At 38.0% G+C, this 13,419-nt stretch overlaps 1 protein-coding gene across 1 annotated transcript in view; it reads left to right on the top strand.

The window, feature by feature from the left end:
* Positions 1–13,419, top strand: part of COL4A6 (collagen type IV alpha 6 chain) — a gene marked incomplete at its 5' end in the record, with an annotated part of 504,285 nt that overhangs the window by 206,660 nt on the left and 284,206 nt on the right. The gene's annotated exons all lie outside the window — the stretch shown is intronic.

The following is a 13,419-nucleotide window of genomic DNA, read 5'->3' as shown; positions in this document are numbered from 1 at the left end:
TTTCTAGTCCTGGGCCTTGAAGGAGATCAGGCAAAGACTCAAAAGCCTCCAGAGAACCGCTTCTGCTTGCAGTCTGATTGTTATGAGCCTTGATTGACCTCAGACTATTGACCACAGGATGGGGCAAGAGGTCTTCCAACAGGGTGGGGCAATTTCTTCCCTTCCAGGCAAAAGCTGCCTGGATGGTAAAGGTCTGCCCGAGAAAGATGTCCTCTAAAATATGAGGGAATGACACAGCACAAGAAACTGGAGTAGTTGCCTTCCATGCTCTAATACCAGAGCCCCCAAACCTGGATTCTGGTCACACAGCTCTAGTCCACTCTGCCCTCCCTCTGCCATAGCCCAAGATGAGTAGCTGAACACAAAATTTTGTGTTGGCCCTTTAAGAGGTTGTCTGCATTTCCAGTCATCTCTCGATGGCAGATAGCAACCCTGCTCTTTTTCACAGCCAGATATTATGTGGGCACCTTTCTCAGTTCTGGTGCTCTGGGCTGGGGAGCCTAGCTTTGGGTTTAGACCCCAGAGTTCTCAGGGGGAACCCCCCACATTTGAGATATCCCTATGGAACTCCAGCTGCTGTATGTGGGAACCGAGCCAGCCCTTTTGCATCTCCGCACTTCCTACCAGTCTCTATGCAGTCTCCACTTTTCATCCTTGATTATCAGGGTTCTCTCCAGCTAATATTCAGTTGATATTTCAGGGTGGTTTTTCTGTATTTTAGTTGTAATTCCAGTTTTCTCCTGGGAGAGTGTCATTGTAGCTTCCACTTCACCGCCATTTTGGATCACTAAGATGTTCAGTCAAAACTGGGTTTCAATTTATGCCACTCATTTGCTATCTGGCCTTAGGTTGGCAAACTATTTAACCCCTCTAAGCTTCATTTCCCTTATCTGTAAAATGATGGTTGTAATAGTGCCTACCTCACAATGTAGTTGGGTCAGTTCTGGGAGGTAACAAAAGTGAAGTACTTAACCTGGCACATAGTAGATGCTCATTAAGTGGTAGCCAATATTTTGAATGTGGCCGCATGAACTGGCTTCTAGCCAAAGAGGCGTCTCTGCGTTTCTGCATCCTGAGGCCATTGGCAGGGAATAAAAGTTATTAAAGGGCAACTTATCATTTTGTATTGGCATTTTATTTTAGAAGTTTAGCTGTGCACTGTAAAGAGAATAATTGTCCTTGCTTTGTCACTTAAATAGCAAGTGACACCAATTCTCTAAGACTCAAGTTTTCTTTTTAAATCTGAAAAATGGACATAAATTTGTCAGTTTCTAAAGCAGTTATGAAATCATCTATAAAGGTTGTTCAGGAAATGTACAAACAGTATAAATAATAAGTTAGTTAAGCAATGTAGATTTTTATATGTTTTTGTTTTTGTTTTTGTTTATTTATTTATTTTTTAATTTTAGTTTATTGTTTAAAGTATTACACATAGTAGTACATATATCTCCCTTTTTTTTCCATTGACCTTCCCCAACCTCCTCTATCCCCTGTTGCATGCCCTCATCCCACCCCCCCCCCGCAGTGTGTTGTGTCCATTGGTTGTGCTTGTATGCATGCATACAAGTCCTTCAGTTGACCTCTTTCTCCCACTCGCAACACTCCCCAGCCTTCAAGCTATAATTTGACAGACTGTTCAATGCTTTACTGCCTCTATATCGATCTTTTTGTTCATCAGGTTATAGTGTTCTTTATTTTCCATAAAGGAGTGAGATCATGTGGTATTTACTTTCTTTTTTTTCTTTTATATATATTGTTATTAAGGTATTGTATGTGTACATATCTTACCATTGTCCCCCCACCCCACTCCCATACATGCCCTCACCCCCCAATGTTTTGCATCCATTGGTTACTCTTATATGCATGCATATAAGTCCTTCGGTTGATCTCTTATTTCCCCCAACTCTCCCTAACCTTCCTGCTGTAATTTGACAGTCTGTTTGATGCTTTACTGCCTCTGTATCTATCTTTTTGTTCATCAGTTTATAATGTTTTTTATTATCCACAAATGAGTGAGATCATGTGGTATTCTTCTTTCATTGACTGGCTTATTTCACTTAGCATAATGTTCTCTAATTCCATCCAGGTTGCTACAAATGGTAATAATTCCTTCTTTTTTATGACAGCATAGTATTCCATTGTGTAGATGTACCATAGTTTTCTGATCTAGTCATCTGCTGACGGGCACCTAGGCTGTTTCCAAATCTTAGCTATAGTAAATTGTGCTGCTATGAACATAGGGGTGCATATATCCTTTCTGATTGGTGTTTCTAGTTTCTTAGGATATATTCCTAGGAGTTCCTAGGGATTACTGGGTCAAATGGGAGTTCCATTTTCAGTTTTTTGAGGAAACTCCATACTGTTCTCCACAGTGGCTGCACCAGTCTGCATTCCCACCAGCAGTGCATGAGGGTTCCTTTTTCTCCACATCCTCGCCAACACTTGTTTGTTTATTTGTTGATGATAGCCATTCTGACAGGAGTGAGATGGTATCGCATTGTCGTTTTGATTTGCATTTCTCGGATAATTAGTGACTTTGAGAATATTTTCATGTGTCTCTTGGCCTTCCTTCTGTCTTCTTTCAAAAAGATTCTATTTAGGTCCGTTGCCCATTTTTTTATTGGATCATTTATCTTCCTTTTATTAAGTTGTATAAGCCGCCTGTTGATGTTGGAGATTAAAACTTTATCAGTGATAACATTTGCAAATATGTTCTCCCATACAGTGGGGTTTCTTATTGTTTTGTTGATGCTTTCTTTTGCTGTGCAAAAGCTTTTTATTTTGATGTAGTCCCATTTATTTTCTCTTTGGCTTCCATTGCCCTAGGGGCAGTATCAGTGAAGAAGTTCTTTCGGCATATGTCTGAGATTTTGCTGCTGTGGATTCCTCTAGTATTTTTATGGTTTCCCGTCTTATGTTTAAGTCCTGTATCCATTTTGAGTTTATTTTTGTGTATGGTGTAAGTTGGTGATCTAGTTTCATTTTTTTGCATGTATCTGTCCAATTTTCCCAACACCATTTATTGAAAAGACTGTCTTGACTTCATTGTATGTTTATGCCTCCTTTGTCAAATATTAATTGGGCATAGTGGTTTGGGTAAATATCTGGATTCTCTATTCTATTCCATTGGTCTATATGTCTGTTCTTGTGCCAGTACCAGGCTGTTTTGAGAACAGTGGCTTTGTAATACAGCTTGTAATCTGGTATTGAGATCCCACCTACTTTGTTCTTCTTTCTCAGGATGGCTGTGGCTATTCGGGGTCTTTTTTTATTCTAGATGAATTTTTAGAGAGTACTTTCTAGGTCTGTGAAATATGCCATTGGTATTTTAATGGGGAGTGCATTGAATCTATAGATTGCTTTGAGTAGTATGGACATTTTAATGATGTTGAGTCTACCAATCCATGAACATGGTTTGTTCTTCCATCTGTTTACGTCTTCCTCTATCTCTTTTTTCAGTGTCCTGTAGTTTTCCCTGTATAGGTCTTTTACCTCCTTGGTTAAGTTTATTCCTAGGTATCTTAATTTTTTTGGTGAGATGGTAATTGGGATTGCTTTTTTAGTCTCTCTTTCTGTAAGTTCACTATTGGTGTATAGAAATGCCATAGATTTCTTGGCGTTAATTTTGTATCCTGCTACATTGCCGAATTCATTTATTAAGTCTGTTAGTTTTTTGATGGAGTCTTTCGGGTTTTTTATGTACAATATCATGTCATCTGCAAATAAGGACAGCTTTACTTCTTCTTTTCCAATTTGGAGGCTTTTTATTTCTTCTTCTTGTCTAATTGCAATGGCTAATACTTCCAGTACTATGTCAAACAGGAGTGGTGAGAGTGGACATCCCTATCTTGTTCCTGTTCTTAGGGGAAATGGTTTTAGTTTTGGCCATTGAGTATGATGTTGGCTGTGGGTTTGTCATATATGGCTTTTATTATGTTGATGTATGGTCCTTCTATTCCCACCTTCCTGAGAGTTTTCATCAAAAATGGCTGTTGGATTTTGTCAATGCTTTTTCTGCATCAATTGATATGACTATGTGGTTTTTATCTCTTAATTTGTTTATGTGATGTATCATGTTTATTGATTTGCGGATATTGTACCATCCCTGCATCCCTGGAAAAATCCTACTTGGTCATGGTGTATGATCTTTCTTAGGTACTGCTGGATCTAATTTGCTAGAATTTTGTTGAGGATTTTGGCATCTAGGTTCAAGAGGTATATTGGCCTATAATTCTCTTTCATTGTGTTGTCTTTATCTGATTTTGGTATTAGGGAGATACTGGCTTCATAGAATGAGTTTGGAAGTGTTCTTTCCTCTTGAATTCTTTGGAATAGTCTGAGGAAGATAGGTTTCAGTTCTTCCTTGAATGTTTGGTATAACTCCCCTGTGAAGCCATCTGGCCCTGGGCTTTGTTTGCTGGAAGCTTTTTAATGACTGTTTCAATTCCTTCATAGTTATTGGCCTATTGAGATATTTAGATTCTTCCTGATTGAGTTTTGGAAGGCTGTATTTTTCTAGGAGGTCCATTTCCTCCAGGTTGTCCAGTTTGTTGGAATAGAGTTGTTCATAGTATTTTTTAACAATCTTTTGTATTTCTGTGGGTCTGTTGTTATTTCTCCTCTTTCATTTCTGATTTTGTTTATTTGGGTCCTCTCTCTTTGCTTCTTGGTGAGCCTGGCTAATGGTTCATCAATCTTGTTTATCCTTAAACAGAACCAGCTCTTGGTTTTTGATCTTTTGTATTTTTTTTTTTGTCTCTATGTCATTTATCTCCACTCTGATCTTTATTATTTTCTTCCTTCTGCTTACACTGGGCTTTTTTATTGCTCTCTTTCTAACTCTTTGAGTTGTAGGGTTAGGTAATTTATTACCATTGTTTCTTGTTTTTTTTTTTCAGTAGGCTTGTAGAGCTATAAACTGCCCTCTCAAGACTGCTTTCACTGTTTCCCATAGATTTTGGATTGTTGTGTGTTCATTGTCGTTTTTTTGCCATGATGTTTTTTATTTCTTCTTTGATCTCTCTGGTAACCCAGTCATTGTTTAATAGCATGCTATTTAGTCTGCATGTGTTTGATTTTTTGGATTGTTTTTTTTTTTTGTAGTTGATTTCTAATTTTATGCCATTGTGATCTGAGAGATGCTTGATATGATTTCTATCTTCTTGAATTTTAAGACACTTTGCCTGTGACCCAATATATGGTCTATCTTTGAAAATGACCCATGTGCACTTGAGAAGAATGTACATTCTGTGGCTTTGGGGTGAAATGTTCTGAAGATGTCAATTAATTCAATCTAGTCTAGTGAGTCATTTAGGATTCAAGTTTCTTTGCTGATGTGTTGTTTAGAGGATTTGTCTAATGGTGATAATGGGGTATTAACGTCCCCCACTATGATTGTATCGCTGTCAATCTCTCCCTATATATCCCCCAGAAGTTTTTTATGTATTTGGGTGCTCCTGTTTTGGGTGTGCATATGTTTACCAGAGTTATTTCTTCTTGTTGGATTGCTCCCTTTAGTATTATTAAGTGGCCTTCCTTATCTCTTTTTATGTCCTTCACTTTGAGATCTAATTTGTCAGATATAAGTATTGCTACCGCAGCTTTATTTTCATTTCCATTCTCCTGAAAAACCTTTTTCTATCCCTTCACCATCAGTCTGTGTGCATCCTTTTTTCTGAGGTGGGTTTCCTGTAAATAGCTCATATATGGGTCATATTTTCTTATCCTCTCAATACCCTATGTCTTTTGATTGGGCCATTTTATCCATTTACATATTAAGTTATTATTGATAGGTACTTGTTTGTTGCCATTTTTATTCTTTACCCCTATGTTCCTTCTTCGCTTCCTATTTCTTTTTTTTACAGCAATCCCTTTAGCATTTCTTGCATTTTTGGTTTGGTGGTAATAAACTCCCTTAGTCCTTTTTTGTCTGTGAAGCTCCTGATTTCACCCTCAATTTTGATTGATAGCCTTGCTGGGTACAGTATTCTTGGATTCAGACCCTTCCTTTGTATGACTTTGTATATTTCGTTCCTTTCCCTTCTGGCCTGATGTGTTTCTGTTGAGAAATCGGTAGTTAGTCTGATGGGGGATCCTTTGTAGGTAACTTTCTGTCTCTCTCTGGCCGCTTTTAATATTCTTACATGGTAATTGGTGTTTGCTAATTTAATTATAATGTGCCTTGGCATCAGTCTTTTGGGGTTCATTTTGTTTGGGACTCCGTGAGCTTCTTTGACTTGTGTTATTTTTTTCCCTTATATTAGGGAAGTATTCTGTCATTATTTCTTCAAACAGATTTTCTATTCCTTGCTCAGTTTCCTCTCCTTCTGGCACCCTGATTATGCAGATGTTGTTTTGTTTCGCATTGTCCAAAAATTATCTTAGGCTCTCCTCCTGCTTTTTAAATTTTGTTCTAGAAGCTGCTCTGCTTGGATATTTTTTTCCTACCTTGTCTTCTATCTCACTGATGTGGTCCTCTGCTTCTTCTAGTCTACTTTTGATGCTTTCTATTGAGTTCTTTATAGCAGTGATGTCATTTTTCATTTATTCTTGGTTCTTCTTCATTTCCTCTTGGTTCTTACACATATTGTTGAATTAGTCTTCCATTCTTTTCAGCAACCTTATGACCATTTCTCTGAATTCCTTCTCTGACCCAGTGCTTGCCTCCATTTCACTTACTTCCTTTTCTGGTGATGCCTGCTTTTCTTTCATATGCAGGCTGTTTCTTTGTCTCCCCATGATCTCTCTTCTCTGGGTGTCTGGTTATGTAGTTCTCTCTCTCCTGTGTTGATTTAAAGGCACAAAATACAACACAACAAGGCACTACACACAAGGCACTGAACACAAATGTGTTCACAATACTAAGAACCCCAAATAAAGGTGACCACTAGAGAAAAGAGAATTAGGGGATAAGAAAGAAAGAAGAGAAAAATACAGTGCAAAAATGAAATTGGGAAAAGGGAAAAGTAAGTATGAAAGAAAAGAAAGAGAATAAAAAAGAAGAAGGGGAAAAACCTTTTATATGGGGAGAAAACTCCAATAGAACAGCCACTAATCCCAACAAATGCCAGCAACAAATACCTAGAGGTTAATGCAAACTACAAGCAACTACTAATATCAAGTGAGGCGAGGGAAAACAGAAGCAAAAAACAAACAGAAACAAAACACACACACCAAAAAACAAAAAGTGAAACAATCTCACAAACAAGCATAAAATAACCAATATAATCAACAATCAAGCAAACAACAAAAGGACAGAGAGAAAAAAATTTTGGATAGTGAAGAGAGAAGATAGAGGTGTGTATGGACTTAGAGCAGGGGATTGGAAATTAGATATATAAGTAGTGTGAAATGTTAACAGGGGGTAAAAAGGAGGAATAGGGAAAATCTAAAGCAGGAATAGGGTATGAGAAATAGGACATCAAAATGGGAAAAGTGAGGAAGAGAATGTTGTCATAAAGGTAAAGTTGAGATAGATTAAAATGATACTAAAGGAAAGATGAAAATAGAATGTAGAACACTAATCCCAAAATAAAATAAAGAGAAAGTAAAATGACACTTTAAAAAAAGGTAAAATAGTAGTAGTAATAATACTGATTAAAAATAAAAATGTAATAATGAAAAAGGTAAAATCAAGTGAGGAAAAAAGAAAAAAAAATAGTTTCTTAAATAAAAGATGAAAAAAAATGCAGTAGTGAAGGTCATTCACTTCCTCTACTGTTCTGTTTGGCTCGCCTGTTTCCTAGTCAGGACAGTATTGAAGTTCCTTGCATTCCACTGCTCCTCAGTGTTGTAGGCCACAGTCCTGATTTTCAAGCATGCAGTACTTCTTTGTTTCTTATACTCCTTTATTTGTGTTTACACAAGAGTCAATTTGTGATTCAACCCCTGGGTGGCAGTGTTTCTGGATTGACCTCAGGTAATATAGGTCCTCTCTAGCTAGTGTTTAGATTTTGTTTTCCGTGTGGCACTTAATACCGGTTTGGGGGAATGGGCTGCCCCAGAGCTGTTTCTCTGATCATTATTCCCTGCTCTGATCTCAGGTTCCACAAAAACATCTTTCCCCTGCAGTCTCTTAAAGTGTCCCCAATTGGGTGATCCTATGTATTGGACTTAGTAATCAAAACCAAGGATTTAAAGAGGAGAGAGAGAGAGAGAGAGAGAGAGAGAGAGAGAGAGAGAGAGAAGAGCCAGAGTAAGTGCGCAAACTCTGGCACTTCAGTGCAAGTCTGTGCAGTCTTTTTTCCCCTTGGGTATAATCATCCGGCACACTGTTAAAATTTTTAGGCTGCCCTTTTGCGCCCAGTTCAACTATGGGTTGCTTTTTAGAGTTCCCTTCTGTTAGCAGCCCTCCCCTTCCACATTTGCGGATCATGCCAGCCCCAAGGGCCATGGACTTTTCTGGGTGCAGACTTCCCGGATCCTCCAGCTCCCAGCATGCGCATTTCTCTCTCCTTTTGGAACCACAGACCTCACCTAATCCCAGGCAAAATCTGACCTTTCCGTGAGGAGTCACAGAGCTCCCCTGAATCCGTGTGCTTGCGCTGTTTGGGGGTCTGTGTTCCCGCGTTCACAGCTGTTCCCTGGGTGCCTTTGTTGTATATTCCCGGGATTTTCAGGCTTCTGACAACATCCACTCTCCCCTTCAAGATGGAGTGGTCTCCGTGTCAGAGCTGGTCGCTCCAGGAGGGATCCCAGCAGCAGTGGAGGCTGCCTGGTCAGGGGACCCCCTTCCAGTGATCCCCCACAGTCCCCTGGAGTATAGCTGTCCCTCAACTCACAAACAAACACACCCCGTGCGACCACACACTCTCCCTTCATTCTCTCACTTATACACTATCTTGCAGTCTGCCTTCCTGTCGGCAGCCATGTTTCTTCCAATGTTGATATTTTTTAAAAGGCAAAAGGAAAAAGGAACTTCTCTTGAGATGCTTCTTTTCCTGACTTCTTACTTTCAGGCTAATTTCTGAAGCTAGTGGGAGTAGATCTAGTGGGGAAAAAAAAAACAATAAGCAGAGAATGAGGATACCTGGTTTCTTATCACAACTCTGTTACTTAACTTCTTATGTTGAGGAAGTAATCAACAGCTGGAACTCCATTTCCTCATTCTTAAAATATGAATCAGTCATTGGGTAAGCATCTATTATATATTTTCAGGCACAGTACTATAGATGCTGTAATTATAAATAATATCAGCTAACATACATTGAGAATACTATATTTGCCAATCATTTTGCTAGGGGCATTACCTCTAACCCAACAAAATCCTAGGAGTTAAAATAGTCTTATTCCTATTTTATAGTTAAGGAAATTGAGGCTTAGATTTTCCTTACAGTGAACATACCAAGGTCTCCTCAGAAGAATTCACTGTCTAGGAGGGTAGGTGAAGGGATAATGAAATCATTGTGGTTTTGTGAATGTCTCTACAAATACCCATATATCTAAAGTACCTATTTCAGTTTTGTGGTAGAAAATCAAATGGTATTTGGTGTGAAAGGTGTCTAGGTGTCTTAAAGAAACCTGATGTTATTGAAACAGCATAATTTTATGTTGTATGAAAATTGTAAGGAGTGTCCATTTCAACAGCCATTTATTGAGCTAATTCAAGAAGTTCTTATATTCTGAGGACTGTCTTGTTTTGTATTAGGTAGAGTATTCACAAGCCCTTGCCTCTTTACAGCACCCCCTCGTCTTTCTTCTGAGACTTGGTTACAATCCTAAAACCCATATATTTCTTCAACCTCACCAGAATCAATCATCCATTTATTGTACTACCTTTTTAAATTTTTTTAAAAAAATATTTCAATTACAGTTTACATTCAGTATTATTTTGTTTTAGGTATACAGTATAGTGGTTAGACAATCATATACTTTAAAAAGTTTTTCCCCTGATATTTCCAGTAGCTAACTGGCACTGTACATACTTATTACAATGTCATTAATTATATTTCCTATGCTGTAGATTATTTTTAAATAGCCACAGTAATGCTGAGAAAGAAGCACAACGTTGGAGGAATCACATTACCTAATATCAAACTATAGTACAGTGCCATAGTAATCAAAACAACATGGTGCTGCCATAAAAAAAAAAAAAACACACACACACACACACACAAACTTACATGTCAATGGAACAGAGTAGAACCCAAAAATAAACCCACATCTATGTGGTCAATTAATATTTGAAAAAAGAAGCAAGGACATACAATGGGGTAAAGACAGTCTATTCACTAAATGTTTTGGGAAAAATTGGACAGACATGCAAAAAATGAAAGTAGACCATTTTTTACATAATATGTAAGAATAAACTCAAAATGGATTAAAGACTTAAATGTAAGACTAGATACCATAAAAATCCTAGAAGAAAAATTTCAGACATTTCTTTTAATAATATTTTTTCTGATAAATCTCCTCGGGAGAAGGAAACAAAAGAAAAACAAATGGGACTATATCAAACTAAAAAGTTTTTGCACAACAAAGAAAATCATCATAAAAATGAAAAGGCAAACCATGAATGGGAGAAGATATTCACCAATGATGCATCTGAGAAGGCATTAATATCCAAATTTTATAAAGCACTTGTACAGCTCAACACCAAAAAAAAAAAAAATAATCTAATTAAAAAATAGGCAAAAGATCGACTACCTTTGTTTACTGCCTCTGATCCACTGCCTATGCTCAGTTTCCTCTTTAGGAAACCTAAATTCCATGGTCTATCATTATAATTACTTTGTTTCCATATACCTTTTAATCCCTTGCCCCTCTCTTCCTTTATCATTCTCATCTAGCAGAACTCAACCCTGGTTAAATCCAACCCTTTGCTAATGTGCATGTGTACCCACATGGCTGAAGAAGCTAAAGGAAACCTCACAATGTTTATAAATGGTGTTCCTTTAAATTTATTACCCTCAAGTGGACCCTTGGAGTCCTACCAAATTTCTCTAGTTTTTTGTTTGTTTGTTTTTTCCTGAAATTGCTCAGGTCCAGGTCAGCATATTGCTAAATCCATTGGAGTGTTCTTATACCTCATCCTACTCGACTTATCAATAATTTAGCACAGTTTATCACTTTTTGCCTAGTTCCCCCTTCTTTGTTGCTTCTCTCTCTACCAAAAGGGCTACTTCTTCTCTGGTACCTCCTGCCATTCTCTTAACATTGAAGTGCCACACTGCTCAATTCTAGAATGTCTTCTTTTCCCTTTATCCACATTCACTTCCTTGGTGATCTCATCTAGTTTTGTAGGTTTATTTACATAGCAGTGGTGGCAAAGATAGTGCTCACCAAATCGCCCTGTTCTGTTCTACTTTCCATGCTATTGGGTTGCCCAATGTATGTAGTTCTTGTTAAGAGGAACATAAGCACAGTCACGGGCAATTAAGAACACGTACAGGCAGTCCTCGGGTTACGTTGGACTTGACCTACGTCGTTGTTTCATGGTTACGTTGCCATCTCCTATTTATTTATAAAAAAAAAAAGTTCCATCATTTTGACATATATACATATGTGCTTTATGTTTATTATTTATTTACCACAAGTAAAGGTCAGGAATCATTATCTTTCTTTTAAAATTTTTTTACTGTTTCACTTCATTATTGCTGTGTATGTGCTCCATGTGAGTGACATAGGTGCTTATGTAGGTGGGCGAAAATCGCATTATGTCTCGCCATAGGAACAGATCTCCGACATAACCTGAGGACCTACTGATACTAGCATCTGAGGGTATAAAGAGGGCTTGGATTTTGAGAGGAAGGGGCAGAGCGTTCCAGCATGGGAATGACACCAGTAACATGGCCTGGCTAAACAGGGGTTGGAGTGAACCCAGACAAACCAAGTTAGGGCAGAGATGTCCCAGGAGCCTGGCCCTGTCATGTTCCCTGGAAGCCACTCCTTTTATGCCTCTCCCCCTCACTGTAACTAAAGACTCCTGGGAGAACTGCCAGAGCTGGCATTACAGGAAATTGTTTGTGGCCTGTGAGGTTTCTCTGGTTACTTTCCTCAGTGACAGAGGACAGTGATGATTTCCTGTCTGTTAGCTGCATGCTAGAGATCAGGAAACTTTTGATTCATGACAGACAGATTTTATGGGACACCTAAAAGTCATTGTTTGGAAGTTGGCCAAAGTTCAAAACAGATACCACTTCAACTTTGGCAGTGCCTGTTGAGTCCTCTTTGTTTCAAGTGGATGACTTTTATCATTTAGTAACATATTGTTTTTTCTTCTTACTAATGATATATGCTCATTGACGGCTATTTGAAAAGTACAGAAATATTTGGAAAACAAATACAAATTATACATTATCTGAATAAATGTAGCACTCAACATTAGAGAAAATGACAACATAGGTAAAGGCTAAATTGAATGCTACTCTTTCTATTTTCTCTTCTCTGCCAGCCCCCATTTTCCTACTCCTACAGTACCTCTTGATCTCACCTTATGAAAACTTGCCTATCCTATATACCATAAAATGGAGGGCAAACTGCAAAGTGTACAATAGCACTTATCATGTCACATATCAAAGTTGTTTTTCAAGTTCTCTGTTATCAGGAAGATTTTTGGAATTTAAAATAGCAATATTTTGTCATAGCTCTGCCATCATTACCTTATTACTGAGGTATTGTGGTAATAAAGTGCTGTGGGAATATCTAAAGATATAAGAGACCATCTAAGAAATTCACAGTGTTCCTTGGAAATTAGGAAAGAGCTCACAATAAAGAGGCAAGAATGATTAAGTGTGAGGCTGGCTCATAAATATTCCCTTCTTTTTTATAAAATAAACAGCAAAAATTAAACAAAAGGTTAGATGATACTAAATCCATCCCAGCGATAAAGTTCTTATTACAGGTAATAGTTAAAATTTATGTTTTGATTTTTTTTTCAAAGTGGCTAGTGTCAGAATGGCAGTTTCCTCATTTTTGAGTTTTCACATTAAGTGTCTGCTAGATAAAGAACATAGAAAACACTAAGGGCTAAGGTTAAGACCCTGGAGTTAGACCTTGGTTCAAATTCCAGCTCTTTTCATGTGGTCATCAAACATTCCTTATGCGCCATCCACTGTTTTAGACATTGGGGATACAGTGTTGGACAAAATAGATAAAGTCCCTACTAACAGAGAGCTTGCATTCTAGTGGGGCAGACAGAATGCTTAATGTGGAAAAGATAAGGAATATGATTGCAAGTAACTAGGGGCTACCTTAGGTTGAGTGGTCAGGATTGAACTGAGACCAGCATGATGAAAAGAGGCCAGCAATAAAAACATCTAAGGAAGAACATTCCAGGCTGAAGTAACAGCTAGGGCAAAGGCCCTGAGGCAGAAACAGGCTTAAGTTTTTAAAGAGAATGAATACCAGTGAATTGAAGCAAAGTAAGCCAGGGAGATAGTGAGAAGATGAAGTTGGAGATGGTCAACACATGTCAGGAGC

This window comes from Plecotus auritus (assembly GCF_963455305.1).
Source record: "Plecotus auritus genome assembly, chromosome: X".
Classification (NCBI taxonomy): domain Eukaryota; kingdom Metazoa; phylum Chordata; class Mammalia; order Chiroptera; family Vespertilionidae; genus Plecotus; species Plecotus auritus.
Note: the sequence above shows the minus strand (reverse complement) of the source record. Positions and strands in the feature narration are given on the sequence as shown.